This window comes from Haliaeetus albicilla, chromosome W, assembly GCF_947461875.1.
Source record: "Haliaeetus albicilla chromosome W, bHalAlb1.1, whole genome shotgun sequence".
NCBI lineage: Eukaryota > Metazoa > Chordata > Aves > Accipitriformes > Accipitridae > Haliaeetus > Haliaeetus albicilla.
This window is the reverse complement of record NC_091515.1, coordinates 44,955,852-44,970,836: the sequence shown is the minus strand read 5'-3', so window position 1 is coordinate 44,970,836 and position 14,985 is coordinate 44,955,852. Positions and strand designations below refer to the sequence as shown.

The 14,985-nt window shown below is 44.3% G+C and overlaps 1 long non-coding RNA gene across 3 annotated transcripts; it reads right to left on the bottom strand.

Annotated features, from left to right (window-relative positions):
* Positions 1-4,610: 4,610 nt before the first annotated feature.
* LOC138683529 (uncharacterized) lies at positions 4,611-9,339 on the bottom strand. Of its 3 annotated transcripts, none has more exons than XR_011323025.1 (3): positions 9,187-9,339; positions 7,183-7,272; positions 4,611-5,978 (listed from the first exon to the last, which is right to left on the bottom strand). It is a non-coding gene; the product is annotated as an uncharacterized lncRNA (long non-coding RNA). The 3 variants fall into 3 exon arrangements; XR_011323026.1 differs by lacking the exon at positions 4,611-5,978 and adding an exon at positions 7,062-7,083; XR_011323024.1 differs by lacking the exon at positions 4,611-5,978 and having other exon boundaries at positions 7,172-7,272.
* Positions 9,340-14,985: the final 5,646 nt, after the last annotated feature.

Below are 14,985 nucleotides of genomic sequence, written 5' to 3'. Positions count from 1 at the left end.
CAACCCAGTCAGTTACAATTGGAAATAAAAACTTTAAATGATGTACAAAAATTGGCCGGAGTAATCAATTGGGTTCGACCCTATTTAGGGTTGCCATCATCGAAATGACAGCCACTTTTGGATTTATTGAAGGGTGATACAGATATTGCTGCACCACGGGCATTAACCCCTGAGGCAAAACAAGTAATTACAGAAGTAGAGCAAGCAATTGTGCAGAGACATGTGTGGCGAATTGATCTGACAGTTTCAATTCAGGTTTTTGTATTAATAGACAAATTGGTACCTTTTGCCATGATTGCACAATGGAATTCTGATTGGCCAGATCCATTGCATATGTTAGAATGGGCCTTCTTACCATTCAGACCAACCAAAACCGCCCCAGGTCTTTTTGAACTTTTAGCCCAAATTATCATGAAGACCCGAGTTCGATGTATGGAATTGATAGCCAGGGACCCGGAATGTATCACTGAGCCCGTTAAAACCGATTATTTTGAATGGTGTCTTGCTAATAGCTCTGCATTGCAAGCAGCCTTGGCAAATTATACTGGGCAAATTGGGTATCATCTTCCCTCTCATCCGTTAATTAAAATGGGAAGTCAAATACGCTTTGCACAAAAGCAACTAAGTCAATCAGAGCCGGTGATTGGTCCCACGGTGTTCACTGATGGTTCAGGAAAAACAGGAAAAGCAGCCATTGTGTGGCATGATGGCCAGCAATGGCAACAGAAGATAGAACAGCAAGAAGGCTCCCCTCAAGTTGTAGAACTTCGAGCAATGGTGATGGTGTTTCAACATTTTCCAGATCCTGTAAATGTTGTCACCGATTCAGCTTATGTGGTGGGTTTGGTTCAAAGATTGGATAAGGCTGTGCTTGGTCAGGTGGGAAATGAAAAGTTATTTGGGGTGTTGAAGCTGTTATGGATGGAGATTCAGGAACGCCGCTCCCCATATTATGTCATGCATATTAAAAGCCACACAAGCTTGCCTGGTTTTATTGTGGAAGGGAATGCTCGTGCAGATGCTCTCGTATCGGGGGTGGCAATAGGTCCAGTACCAAATGTGAGACAACAGGCGATCGAAGCTCATCATTTTTTTTCACCAAGGACATCAGGCCTTAAAGCGGCAATTTCGATTGTCGAACTCTGAGGCTCATGCCATCGTCGCCACGTGCCCTGACTGTCAGGGCCACCATGTACCTCATTATTATGGAACCAACCCTAGAGGCCTTTGAGCCTTGCAAATCTGGCAGACTGACGTGACACATATTCCTGAGTTTGGGCGGTTGAAATATGTGCATGCGTCTATTGATACTTTTTCTTCTGTTGTTATTGCCACCGCTCATACAGGTGAAGCCGCCAGGGATGTTATTCGACACTGGCAATGAGCGTTTTCTGTGGCTGGTGTACCTCAGCAGATTAAGACTGACAACGGTCCAGCCTATCTTTCTACCAAGGTGACGACCTTTTTGCAGCTTTGGGGAATTACCCATGTCACCAGTATCCCTCATTCTCCCACAGGACAAGGCATTGTAGAGCGCACCCATGGAACTCTAAAGCATATGCTTCAATAACAAAAAAGGGGAATGATGGGTGAGGGCCCGGAGGCTCGACTTAACAAGGCCACGTATGTATTAAATTTTTTGCAGGTCCCTGATGATGTTCAACAACCACCAATGCTGCGTCATTTTTGGGTCATTGACAAGTATATCTGGTGTGACCCCCAGGGTTAAGGTTCAGATACGGGACCTGCAGACAGGTCAATGGTCTGCACCTTGTGACTTATTAACCTGGGGTCGAGGTTATGCTTGTGTCTCCACAGATACTGGACCGCGATGGGTGCCGGCATGACTGGTAAAACCCTACTTAGAAGTGTCATCGCCTGCTGCAGTCTCCTCAGAGTACTGGTTGCAATATGGGTACCATCGCAGCCCAAGATGAACGTATGGGTAATGCTTGCAAATGCTACGGGCCAAGAGGGATGCTGGCTAAGCACACAAAGCAATGCTACATCACAAGCTCTTTCTGGATTATTGCTAGATATAGATTCTATATGCCATGCTACGCTATAAAACAGAGCAGCTATTGATTTTCTATTGTTGGCCCATGGCCACAGTTGTGAAAACCTTAATGGTATGTGTTGTATGAACCTATCAGATCATTTGGTGTCAGTGTCCCAGAGTATCCAACAGCTGCGAAAGGAGGTGCAGAAGCTGACAGAAGATGTTGGGGGTTTTTGGGTTGGATGGCTTTTTCTCTCAATGGGGGATTGGAGGGTGGTTAAAGGGAGTATTGAAAACAGAATTATTAATATTGGCAATTATTATCATTGTATTGAGCATCCTCCCACATGTGCTGTCCTTGCTGCAAAGGGCCCTGCAGTAGACAATTCACATGGCATATTTGGCGCAAAAACAAAAAGGGGGAATTGTGGAGGACCTCAGCTGGACGGAGGGGCCTGGGGAGGATATTGACCTTGACAAGATTACAGTGTTCCCGTGAGAGAACAAGAAAGAACGAGAAGTGTGCCTGGGAAACTAAGTTTAAGGAATGTGTTGACTGTTTGCAGTTGTGATAAGGAACCTGAAAAAGTCACCCAACAAGGGGTGAGAAAAACAACTTCTGACAACTTTTTGACCAATAAGGGACAGACATATATACAAGGCAACAAGTATAATGGGTATAAATTTGCTGGCTTGTAGTAATAAAAAAAAAAACAAAAAAAAAACAAACACCTTCTTTGCTTGTATTATAAGAATGCGTACGTATCGTTTGTCCGTCTCGACCGTGACACCCAAGGATGTTCAAGATACTGAGCAGTTATTGTAACGAGGGGGAAAACATCACAGAAGAAGGTAGCGAAGGTTCCATTCTGTACTTCCTCCACAAAAAACCTCTCAGAGGAAGAAGTATAATGGTTAATTGTTTCCATGAGATGGTACCCGAAGTACAGTAATGGCTTCAGTACAGAGCCCAAATACCAGCTTAAGCTCAAGGTCAGTGTTTTAGTAACAAATCTCCCAGGCAAAACATCACTAATCACTACAGAGCATAGCAAACTGCAAAAGCCAACACCAATCTTTAACGGGTACAGCAAAAAAAAAGAGCATGGCTCAGATCCGATAAACTAATATCGAGAACAGATGAATCGATATCATGACCCGCAAATATTAACAGATATAAATCCCTTCTAATACGCTCTGATCAATCTATCATTATCTTAAACCCCTTGAGCCGCAAGTTGGGTGCCAAAAAGGACTGTCATGGTTTAACCCCAGCTGGCAACTAAGCACCACACAGCCGCTCACTCACTCCCCCACCAGCAGTATGGGGGGGCAGAGAATTGGAAGGGTAAAAGTGAGAAAACTCGTGGGTTGAGATGGAGACAGTTTAATAATGGAAATTAAATAAAATAATAATAATATTAATAATAACAACAATAATGATAATAATAATTTGTAATGAAAAGGAAAATAACAAAAAAAAGATAAATAAAACCCAAGAAAGACAAGTGATGCAAATGAAAAACAATTGTTCACCACCTACTGACCAATGTCTAGCCAGTCCCTGAGCAGCAGCCCCCGGCCAACTTGCCCCCTAGTTTTATTGCTGAGCATGATGTCATATGGTATAGAATATCCCTTTGGTCAGTTGGGGTCAGCTGTCCCAGCTGTGTCCCCTCCCAACTTCTTGTGCACCCCCAGCCTACTCACTGGTGGGGTGGTGTGAGAAGCAGAAAAGGCCTTGACTCTGTGTAAGCACTGCTCAGGAATAACTAAAACATCTCAGCATTATCAACACTGTTTTCAGCCCAAATCCAAAACATAGCCCCATACTAGCTACTACGAAGAAAATTAACTCTATCCCAGCCAAAACCAGCACACAGCCCAACTCAAAGCTCTCCTGACCTCTGTGCATGCCAGCAGAAGTGGAGGGGCTGTAGTCAGCTTCAAGGACTCCTCTCTTTGGACTTTGACCATTGCAATGTTCTTGGAGCAGACCAATCTATATCTCATGAAGGCATTAGGATCATAGATTAACAAGCTCCCCACATTCCCCAGCTAATATCTGTAGCACACTCTGATTCCTCTGCTGACAAGGCAAGTGGCAAGTGCTATAAAACCAATACTGCTCTTCTTTTTTCTTCTTTCTTTTTCAGGGAAATGTGTAGAGGAAAGAGTACCAGAACCATGTTCCATCATGATCAGGAAGTAGAAAGCAAAACCTTGAACATGCAGCTTCAGCAAAATAACAAAACCCTGAGGTAAAAATGCAAATTCTGCAGAATGACAGAGTGCATGGTGCCTTTAGCAAGAGGAACTGGTGTATTCATACATCTCTGTTTCACACTGTCTGTAAAATCAAGTTAATATAATAAAAATGAAAGACAAGAATCTAGGGAACAATACTGCAAAAAGTAATTGATTCAATGTCAAATTCTTCAGCCACTGAATGAAAGATTATTTGTCGCAGTAGAGACGGACACAACAAACATCAGACTGTGCAAAATGGCTATTGTTCTAACAAACCTTTTTATTACCTTCTTCAAAGTATGTGTTCATATATGATTGGTTTAGTTAGTAACTAACAGTTCATGATTGGTGAGTCGTCAGGACGGTTCCTCTTATCATTGTCTTGTTTGCACAGCTCTTCTCAGGACTTTCCAGACTCTCAAGGATACACTACAAGCTGCTCAAGGTCACGCTGCTCATGCATCATCAGGCATTCTGCAGACCCGCTGCATTCCCCGACAATTCCCCCTTTTTGTATTTGTGCTAAAAATATTGCCCCGGCTGCCCTCTGCAGGGCCCTTTGCAGAAGGCTGAGAAGACAGGGTAACATTAGGAGCACAGTTATCACAATCAAGATCACTACCCCCACAGTCTTGAGCAGAGATATCAACCATCCAGACAATCCCCAACCCTCGAACATCTTCGTCAGCCAATCTAACTCATCGCTTTCTGTCAGCTTCCTGACTCCCCTCTTTAATTGTTGAATGCTACTGTAAATGGATTCTGAGTGATCGGATAGATTCATACAACACATCCCTTCAAACTCATCACAACCATGTCCTTGTGCCAAAAGCAAAAAATCAATTGCAGCTCTATTTTGTAGCGTAGCATGTCTGACACTATCAACGTCAGTTAGAAGGCCACTTAAAGCTAAAGAGGTAGCATTAGTTTGCTTGCTAAGCCAGCATCCCAACTTATTTAAAGTTCTTAAGGCATTTGCAATGCCAACTCCTGGTGCCAATATGGAGGCTGCTATGATCTGGCCTGGATTCCAGAATTCAATGTTATCTTGACAGGAACTGCTAAACCGATGAACAGTCCTTTGGACTCGCCTATGTTTTCGAGTCATGTTCAGAATCATTGACACATTTGGTGTTAATAACGTGAGGCGTCCGAGGCTACACAGGCCTCCATTCAGTTTAGATGGAATGCCTCCCCAGGCACGATCTCCACAGATTAAAAACACACCAGGAGGTAGCGCAAGAGGAACAACAGAGGATCGTGAAGCATTAGGTGCGGTATAATTACACCATGCAGTTGCATTGCGATAGAGAATACTAGTTGTATTAACATTTTGGCCTCGGCAAGCAGTATTGTTATAAGAGTAATTAAAAAACACACAAGCATCCATCATTACAGATCCTAATAATTCTAACTCTTGGGGTTCCTGGGTGACTGGCGAGAGGTGCGCATACACACTTTCCCAGTTTTTTGTACAATTTTCTGGAGAACTACAGAGATTCGGGATCTGCAGTGGGTTTGGCCAAGTGTCCACGGGTATTCCTACCAAGCATGTAGAAAATGGATTTTCAGGGCTTGTGGTGGCGAGACACAGGGTGTCCTGATGTATCATGTTTGCTAAAGTGACCCAAACATTTTGTTTAGGTTGTGAGACCACCCATCCTTCACCCTGAGGCAGGTTCCAATACAGGCCGAACACACCGAGCAGGAACCCAGCGAGGACCGGCATCTGTGGAAACACAAGCATAACCCCTTCCCTGAGGCGGAGGATCCACAGGGGACATCACACACAGACCAATGTGATCAAGTGAAGCCCATTTACTACAACTTTCAGCACAGTTATATACCCTATGCGCTTATGCACGTGCCTTATACAATGCTCTGATTGGTACAATATCTCATTTCACATGGCGCTATCTTATCCTCTATTGGCTGTGCAAGCTTCTTCACGAGGCATCCTGCGGTTGCTTATCTCATTCTTCGGCATCCAGGAGTTGTTTGCCAAGCTCTTCTTATCTTCCTTTTCCCAGCGTACAAGGACACAGTGTCCTTGTCCGCTTCAGCACTTTGTATGCTTATGCTTCATCCCAGCTAGAGGCTGGATTGCTCACATGTCCTCGCTCAGCCAAGAAATCCTCAACACTTCCCCAGATTAATAGCTCGCATGGTCCACTCCACTGACCAGTAACTAAATCTTTAACATGTACTTTGATGCCTTTTTGTAAATTCTGTGTTGAAAAAAGAGAAGAGAAATGTTGAAAAAGAGGAGGTAGAGAAGAATTATCCCCATAATGGAGAAAGTTAAGAACATAAACTGCTTTATCTAAACATGCCTGTGGTGGCTCCCCAATCATTCCCCCTTTTTTGTTTTTGAAGCTGCCGCTTCAACGTGCCATGTGCACGCTCAACAATTGCTTGTCCTGTTGCGGAATGGGGAATTCCTGTAACATGAGTAACACCCCACAGATTAAAAAATGTTTGAACTTTCTGTGAAGCATATGCTGGGCCATTGTCCGTTTTAATTTGGCGTGGCACCCCAAGCATAGAGAAAGCCTTCTGCAAATGTCGAATCACATCTTTTCCGGTTTCTCCATTATGGGCTGTTGCTACCAAAGCATGAGAATTAGTATCAATAGAAACATGAACATATTTCTGTCGGCCAAATTCATTTATATGAGTAACATCAGTTTGCCAAATCTGTAAAGCCAGCATACCTCTGGGATTAGTACCAAAATACACTGGAGTGTGAGTTCCTTGGCAATCAGGGCAGGCAGCTACAATAGAACGAGCTTCAGTATGGGACAAGCCAAACTGCCGTCGTAAAGCTCGAAAACCTTGATGAAAAAATTGATGTGATAATACAGCTTGTTGCTTCATGTTAGGAACAGTACTCAGAGTCATAGCAGAAACAAGAGCATCTGCTCTGGCATTACCTTCCGTATAAAATCCTGGTAAAGTGGTATGACTCCGGATGTGCATGATAAAATAAGGTTCTGTTCATAGTTGAATACTTTTCCAGAGTTCTAAAAGCACATCAAATAATAATTGATTGTCTGACATGGTCAAAACCACTTTGTCTAGTCGAGAAACTAAATTAGCTACATACGCTGAGTCAGTTACAATATTTACAGGAGTAGAAAAAATAGAAAAAACAACAGTCATTGCACACAGCTCTATTACTTGTGGAGAACCATTTTGATATACTACTTTGCTGTTCCAGTTGTTGTTTTCATACCATACTACTGCTGCTTTACCTGTTTTTCCCGAACCATCTGTAAAGACAGTGGGGCCTTTCACAGGTTCTGGCTGGCTTAAATTTTTTCTGACCAAATGGTATTTCTCGAGCAAATTTCAGTAGCGGGTGTGACGGTAGATGATACGAGATCTGCCCTTGAAAACCCGCCATGGCCGCTTGCAGCTCGTAATTGTTTGCCAGACACCATTCAAAATACCAATTTTGAACAGGTAAAACAATCATAGCTGGATCATGCCCTGTTAGTTCTAAACATCGTTTTCTGGCTTTTATGATTACATCAGCAATAAGTTCAAACAATCCAGGAGCAGTTTTTTGTGGCCGGAATGACAAAAACATCCATTCTAAAATATGTAATGGGTCATCCCACTCAGAATTCCACTGCACCAAAGCACCAAATGGCACAGTTTTGTCAATTAGTACAAAGAATTGTACCAATTGAGACAGATGTATTAGAGAAACAAATTTCTTGTATATACATTGTTCCACCATGTGAATTACATTTAACGCTTCCTTATTTAATATTCTGGGTTCTGTTGGATCATTGGAATTTTTTTAATAATTCCAATAAAGGTTGCAACTGCGAATCGGTCAGTCCAAGATAGGGCCTGATCCAGTTCAAGGATCCCATTAATTTCTGTACATCATTGAGTGTCTTAACCACAAGGTTGAGTTTCACAGGTTGGGGCACAACCTGCATGCTTGTAATTGTCATTCCCAAATATTTCCAGGGTTCTATTTTTTGCACTTTTTCAGGGGCAATAACTAATCCATATTGTTGTAACGACTTCCTGGCCAAATTCTCCATGTCATTCAACTGCTCCTTGTTGTCTGATGCTAACAGAATGTCATCCATATAATGATAACAATAACTAGTAGGGAATTTTTCCCTTACAGGTGACAGAGCTTGTGCTACAAACCATTGACAAATTGTTGGCGAATTTTTCTTGCCCTGTGGCAGAACTCTCCATTGATATCTTTTTGCTGGTTCTGCATGATTGATAGAAGGCACAGAAAATGCAAATTTTTCTTTGTCTTGGGAAGCTAATGGTATCATAAAAAAACAATCCTTAAGGTCCATGACAATGATTTCGCAATCTTGAGGGATCATGGCAGGTGAAGGCATGCCTGGTTGCAGAGCCCCCATCGTGGCCATGACAGCATTGACTTGCCGCAGGTCATGCAAAAATTGCCATTTTCCTGATTTCTTTTTTATCACAAACACTGGAGTATTCCATGGGCTCTGAGAGGGTTCAATGTGTCCGGCAGCTAGTTGTTCCGGCACCAATTCTTGCAGGGCCTTTAATTTTTCAATTGGTAGAGGCCACTGATCCACCCACACAGGGTTATTTGTTAACCAGGTTAAAACAAGCGTGGGTTGTCTAACACCCTGCAGCACAGCGGCCCCTGTTAAAAAATCTGTGGTAATTCTCACCCCCCATTGCAACAAGCAATCCCTTCCCCATAAATTGAGGGGAGCTGCCATCACATACGGTTTAATAACTGCTTGTTGGCCCTCAGGATTGGTAATCAGAACTGCTGTGGCTGCCGTCCTTGCTCACCCGGATCCTCCCAGCCCCACTAGCCCCATACCAGCGTCCTCTGTTGGCCAGGTGGACGGCCACAGATAATCGGCAATAATAGTCACATCGGCTCCGGTGTCCAGGAGCCCCGCAAGCCTTACTGTGGTCGGCGATCGTCCGTGATTCAACAGCGTGCACGTCATATGTGGTCGGGATGATGAAACAGTCTGAGACCAGCAGACCTGAGGGGGTCCCGTAGAGCCGAAGCCTCCATCGCATCGCAGTCGCTGTTCTGCTTTCGAAATAGAACTCGAAAAAAGAATAAGTTGAGCAATGCGAGTACCTTTTGGGATTGTTACTGGCGGGTAGGGGGTTGAAACCATTGCGCAAATTTGACCTGTAAAATCAGCATCAATAACTCCTACATGCACAATTAGTCCATTTAACGTGCTACTTGATCTTCCCAATAGCAATGCACTCAGTCGTCCTATAGGACCCCTTGCATCAAGAGGGACCTTAACGATGTCTTTTGTGACTATAGTTATTGTGTCGGCGGTGGATACATCCAACCCTGCTGAGCCAGCTGTTGCAGCCGGTAATTGTTCGCGGAGGGGAGGTGGCCGGCTGTCGGGAGGGGATTTGTTGTCTTCGCGCGCCCTCTCGCGCTCTTTTTGTGGTTTCCCTGTAGTGGCTGCTCATTAACATGAAATTTCACTCGTGCAAGATGCGTAATGTCATATGGACACAGCAGATCCATGCTGATTATTCGAATAAGTTGCATCACCTCAGGAGAATTGATTCCAAATTTTTGTGCTTTATTCTGCAAATCCTGCGCCACTTTCCAGCCAATTGGATTGTGCTCATCGTGCTGGTTTGTGCCTGCAGCAGCTTTGAAAACAGGAAATGTACCAGGAGCCTCTGCTGCTATGTCTACAGGCTTTGGATATGCTGGTGTTAGAGAGCACGGGCTGAGGCGTTCAACTAGATCCCAGTTGCCAGCTTCGGCAGCATATCTCCTAACTCCCTCCCAAAATTGATCAGGGGATCTTGGGACTACAGTTATTGTGGATGGAGGGAGAGTCCATGGCTGGGCTTTTTTCACTATGGTTTTATCTGCAAGATGCAGAGTTCGCATAGCGGCAATTAGAGCTTCTTCTCCCTCACTTTCATTTCCGTTCTCACTTTCCAGCTTGGTGTTATTCGCCGGATTCGCCGTATTTTCCTCCTCGAGGGGGGCTGATGGAGTCACCCCTTCCACTGCTGCACCACTAGGTGGGGAGGGCCCCTCATCGCCCAGTAAAATATTTAATGGTGGAGGAGGACGAGGTGGATGAGGGCGTGATCTGCTTTTGCCCGTGAGGGGTTTCCTGCCTGCTACTGCTGATGCTGCGGCATCGGCTTCATTTGTTCCTTGGCCACAATCTTTTCCCTTCCTAACATTTTCTGGCTTCTCATCTTTCTTTTGCTCATCATTCACATCACATTCTGCTTTCCATTCCTTCAGGGTCTCGCTTAATAGACACCATACGATTGCCAACTCACACAGCTCTTTCTGTCCTTTAGAGACCTCATCCAATATTTTCCATCCTACTGCTTGCCGTGAACTTACACTGAATGCAGTAACTGTTGTGGCTTCAAAGCCTTGCATCTTACTCCATATCAAAATCTTTTTCAGGCTTTGTTCTGTGGTTTTAACCCCTTTTCTTTTTAATAGGGCTTTCCAGGTAGACAAAATCGTCTCCTCTTCTTTTGTTAATTGTTGCCCCATTCTAACAGTTTTGTCCCCGGTGGCTCACCTTTTTGGGTGTCAAAGTTCAGTTCCGGACCAAGCAGATTCCCTCTGCTCTCAGCTTCACCGGGCTCCGTCTCCGCAGCTCTTCCTACTGCCACTATACTTCTCCGCAGCTCTTCCTGCTGCTATACTTCTCCCTAGCGCCAGATTTATCGCCTTTAAATGATCACTTCGCCCGTGTTGGGGTCACCATTTGTCGCAGTAGAGACGGACACGACAAACATCAGACTGTGCAAAATGGCTACTTTATTGTTCTAACAAACCTTTTTATTACCTTCTTCAAAGTATGTGTTCATATATGATTGGTTTAGTTAGTAACTAACAGTTCATGATTGGCGAGTCGTCAGGACGGTTCCTCTTATCATTGTTTTGTTTGCACAGCTCTTCTCGGGACTTTCCAGACTCTCAAGGATACACTACAAGCTGCTCAAGGTCACGCTGCTCATGCATCATCAGGCATTCTGCAGACCCGCTGCATTCCCCGACAATTATTCATGACACTGCCTATAGTCCTCCAATGCACTCAGCCAGTGCCTCTTCCTAGGAGCTAATAAGTATCCTGAGAAGACAAGGTCAAACAAGCTAAGTACACCAATAGCCTTTATTGTACTCCTGGAAAAAGGCTAGTACTAGAAGAATAGAATTTTTCCACTGTGTAGAGACTACAAAATAAGTCATCTTTTGGTCAAGATTTTTTTCAGGGAGGGGAAAAAGCATACTAAGAATCTTTTTATCTATTAATATGTTGCGGAGGATCCACAGGGGACATCACACACAGACCAATGTGACCAAGTGAAGCCCATTTACTACAACTTTTAACACAGTTATATACCTTATGCGCTTGTGCACGTGCCTTATACAATACTCTAATTGGTACAATACCCCAGTTCACGCGACGCTATCTTATCCTCTATTGGCTGTGCAAGCTTCTTCACGAGGTGTCCAGCAGTTACTTATCTCATTCTTCGGCATCCAGGAGTTGTTTGTCAGGCTCTTCTTATCTTCCTTTTCCCAGCGTACAAGGACACAGTGTCCTTGTCCGCTTCAGCACTTTGTAAACTTATGCTTCATTCCCAGCTAATGGCTGGATTGCTCACATGCCCTCGCCCAGCCAAGAAATCCTCAACATTAATATGGCAAACTTCCCATAAAACACATTTGTCTCAGCACTGCTATGAGATTAACAGCATATGAGTGAGAAGGTTTTTACTTTCCATATGAGTTCAGCCTTAGTCCTGTGAGCTGATGTGCCACAATGGATGCCAATTAGTATCAATTATAATATCAGTCTTTGAAATGTGGACATCTCTCCATTAGGAAAGACTTTTAAACTATTAACTCATTTTCTACTGACCTCTTGAACAGATGCTGAACAGCAGTGACTTTTATTATTTGGCAACCCCAGACAAACTCATGCAATAGGTTAAAGGCTTAACAAGTTAACAGCAGGTTAAGGGTTTCCTAGACTATTAATGATCTCTAGAGACACAAATCCCACAATACAATTGATTAGGGAAATAAATATGCTTCAATAAAGCAAGCACAAAACATAGCTGCTAAGGCTAAAACATGATAAAATACTTTAAAAACAAAGCATGAAAGCCTGCAAAATTAAACACACATGTACAAGCCAACAATGACTCGAAAAATATGACAAGTATATTCCAACCCTGGATGTATGAACTGAGGCTTGAAGGACATGCTTAAAACCATAAAAATGACTCCTTGACACCATGTCAACACTGTTTAGACATAACTAAAACATCAGTCTGTTCTCAACACCGTTTTCAGCACAAATGCAGAAGATAGTACCATACAACCTACTATGAAGAACTTTTAATCTATCCCAGCCAAAACCAGTACACTTTTGCAGCTCTTAGTATGTGCTGCTCATGCAGTGTCTCTCTGTGAATCTTGCTCATTGGTTTTGTCTGCTGCCAAAGCTTCATATCTGTTTGTGGTGGGTTGCCCCTGGCTGGATGCCACGTGCCCACCAAAGCCGCTCTATCGCTCCCCCTCCTCAGCTGGACAGGGGAGAGAAAATATAACAAAAGGCTCATGGGTCGAGATAAAGACAGTTTAATAAAGTGAAAGCAAAAGTCGCGTGCAAAAGCAAAGGAAAACAAAAGATTTTATTCTCTACTTCCTATCAGCAGGCGATGTCTGGCCACTTCCTGGGAAGCAGGGCTTCAGTACATGTAGTGGTTGCTCCAGAAGACAAACGTAAATAATTAATGCCCCCCCTTCCATCTCCCTTCACTTAGATTTTATTGCTGAGCTGTCGTCATATGGTATGGAATATCACTTTGGTCACTTTGGGTCAGCTGTCCTGCCTATGTCCCCTCCCAAGATCTTGCCCACCCCCAGCCTGCCGATGAGGTGGGGGGAAATGTTGGAGAGACAGCCTTGATGCTGTGCCAGCACTGCTCAGCAGTAGCCAAAACACTGGTGTGTTATCAACACCTTTCTAGCTACTGATGCAGAGCACAGCACTACAAGGGCTGCTATGGGGAAAATTAACTCCATCTCAGCCAGACCCAATCCAATCTCCACCCCTTATTCCATACCATTTGCATCATGCTCAGGTCCCACATAATTTAATACACATATATCTTCTAACCATGCATTGTATTTAATTCTCATTACTGAAATTCCTTCTTACCAACACTTACAACTGAAACTACATACTTAAACCACCTTTCTACCCAACATACAGTTTTATACATTCTCATTAACTACTATCCCCTGTCCTTTAACAGATAGCTATTACTCTCCTGTTCCATGGGCTTCTTCCACTCTTCAGATGTTCACACACAGGCCATGACTTGGGCCCCATCTGTCAAGATGGATGGTCAGGACAGGAGAAGCAGTATCTTCGATTGTTAGGCACCATCACCTTGGTTCAGGTCACCGTTGCACTCGTCTGGTTCCTTGCAAAACTTACTCTTTGTGGGTTCAGGTCATTCCTGCTACATTACTTCCTACAACATACAACTCACATCACAGATTATTTTTCCCCGAAAATCAAATGTCCTTGAGGCACACACTGGGTCTCCCCATCCTTCCGCATTACCCACCAAGTACACCCAGGTCCCTGAGCAAAGACAATCCCATGAATGGGTTTGCCTTTTCCCATGCGAGGTGCAATCCACACTGCCTTCCCCAGCCACTTCTCCATGTGCACTACGGGGACCTTATCTCCTCCCACAGTATGTAGGGGTTTTGTTTGGGCAGGACCAGGATGGTTAGCAGATCCTCTGGTGTTAACTAGCCAAGTGGCTTCTGCTAAATTTGTATCCCAATGCTTCCATGTCCCATTGCCTAGCACTCTCAACATAGTCTTTAACAGTCCATTATATCTCTCAATTTTTCCAGATGCTTGTGGGTGATAGGGTATGTGGTACACCCACTCAATGCCATGTTTCTTTGCCCAGGAGCTCATGAGGTTATTTCGGAAATGAGTCCCATCATTGTCTGATTCAATTCTTTCTGGGGTACCGTGTCGCCATAAAATTTGCCTTTCGAGGCCTAAGATGGTGTTTCGGGCAGTGGCATGGTTTACAGGATATGTTTCTAGCCAACCAGTAGTTGCTTCCACCATGGTGAGTATGTAGTACTTGCCTTGGCGTGTTCGTGGCAGTGGTCCAATGTAGTCAATTTGCCAGGCATCGCCATATCGAAAGCCCAGCCACCGCCCTCTGTTCCAGGGACACTTTACTCTGGTGGCTCGTTTGATTGCAGCACATGTTTCACATTCATGAGTGACCTGTGTGATGGCCTCCATGGTCAGGGCCACCCCTCGATCACGAGCCCACCTATATGTTGCATCTCTCCCTAGATATCCCGATGTCTCATGGGCCCATCGAGCTACAAATAGCTCACCTTTACGCTCCCAGTCCAGGTCCACCTGAGCTACTTCTATTTTGGCAGCCTTGTCTACCTGTTCATTGTTTCGATGTTCTTCAGTGGCACGGCTTTTGGGCACGTGAGCATCTACATGACGTACCTTTAGAGTCATGTGTTCTACACGGGCAGCAATGTCCTGCCACAATGCTGCTGCCCAGATGGGTTTACCCCTGCGTTGCCAATTGGTCTTCTTCCACTGCTGTAGCCACCCCCATAGGGCATTAGCCACCATCCAGGAGTCGGTATAGAGGTAGAGTACCGG